The sequence below is a fragment of the Priapulus caudatus genome, unplaced genomic scaffold, assembly GCF_000485595.1.
Source record: "Priapulus caudatus unplaced genomic scaffold, Priapulus_caudatus-5.0.1 Scaffold2128, whole genome shotgun sequence".
Taxonomy (NCBI): Eukaryota; Metazoa; Priapulida; class Priapulimorpha; order Priapulimorphida; family Priapulidae; genus Priapulus; species Priapulus caudatus.
Genome location: NW_014579189.1, coordinates 31,942 through 33,685, shown reverse-complemented (window position 1 = coordinate 33,685; position 1,744 = coordinate 31,942). Strand labels below are relative to the sequence as shown.

Below are 1,744 nucleotides of genomic sequence, written 5' to 3'. Positions count from 1 at the left end.
ATTTGTACATATTTAAAGTATGAGCAAAAAGTACATTGTATGGTAAATGAGTATATGGTTCTTACGGGGAAAATTTTGGGCTTCGCTCATCTCTCTTCTTTCTTTGCTTCTTCTCGCGAACGATCTTTTGAAGCAATATTTGAACGATTGTTCATTCTGTAAGAAAATGTTACGTGTGCATTGTGATACTCGGTAACCGTACACATTTTTACTCTGAACATGTATTATGACAGGTAGCTAATCGCTGATGGGCTAGCGTGAAAGTCGCCAGACAGTACTAGTGTATAGGGGGATAGGGCCGCCTACATTACATTGCATAAAATTAGAACCCCTACGTCATATGCAGCGTGACACGAGGGTCGGCATCAAATACTTCAGTGCAAACACTTCAAGCTTTGTCATTATTAATCGAGCGTAGATTAGACCGATATCAGGAGCTTATAAATGGAATTTCCATTTATAAGCTCCTGCCTATATGATTAGATAATATAAGCAGTGTTTTTTGTATTCTTATGATAAATGTTTAATTAGATATAAACAAAACAATGTCTGTCATTTGTATTGATGGATTTTATATTCAGTTAATTTTATTCAGATTAAAATTCACGTAGGAAATAAAATGTCCCATAAATATAAATGTACAGTATATAGAAACACATATCCCAGTAAGTATAGATATAGTGCTGACATGAAATTATTGCAATTGATTATAAATGAATATCTACTTCTAATTATTAATACTTTGTGCAATTTCTGAAAAAAAGGTGGAGACGTGTGGAGTCAAGAAATAGCTAATCTAATTACTAAAAGTATTCTTGGCAGCAAAGTACATGATGGATATTGTCATGTTTTCCTAAAGATAAGCATCAAATCAAAAATAGTGTAAATAAACACTAACGACCACAGGCGCAATACTGCCAATAGCCGCTGCAACGACTTATCTAATTATTCTTTGTTTGTTAATCAACAACACACTTATTGAATAAATAACTTCGATAAAAATATAGCCTATAGGACTACACAGTATCTCGTATTAAAGAATATATCTGATGGTCTCTTCAGATTCAAGACATTTCAAATTGGGTCTACTAGTTTATTAAATTAATAAAATAAATTAAGAATACAACAGATTATAATATATTATATAGTATTAGTAATACTAATAGTAGTACTAGTAGCACGATGCCGTTATTGGCGTCAAAACCATGTATAGCCTATCGCAATCGCATGCGCTTGGACCGTTCAAATAATATAATGATGAATTGCAAATCAATGTAGAAAATCATTTCTGGGAAGAAATGGTGGCCCTGAAAAGGGCCGGTTGGTTCACTGATACAGGCACTGATGACCATTTAATGGGCCTTGGCAGTCTTCTTTGGCAGCAGGACAGCCTGGATGTTGGGCAGGACACCTCCCTGGCTGATGGTGACTCCGGAGAGCAGCTTGTTCAACTCCTCGTCGTTGCGGATGGCCAGCTGCAGATGACGTGGGATAATTCTTGCCTTCTTGTTGTCACGAGCAGCGTTACCGGCCAACTCGAGCACCTCAGCGGTCAGGTACTCAACGACGGCAGCCAGGTAGACGGGAGCTCCAGCGCCAACCCTCTCGGCATAGTTGCCCTTGCGAAGCAGACTAGTACTAGTAGCACGATGCCGTTATTGGCGTCAAAACCATGTATAGCCTATCGCAATCGCATGCGCTTGGACCGCCTATTAGTATTACTAATACTATATAATATATTATA

General features: G+C 37.7%; 1 pseudogene; it reads right to left on the bottom strand.

Moving 5' to 3' along the window:
* Positions 1-555: 555 nt before the first annotated feature.
* Positions 556-1,744, bottom strand: part of LOC106818273 — a 1,523-nt pseudogene continuing 334 nt past the window's right edge.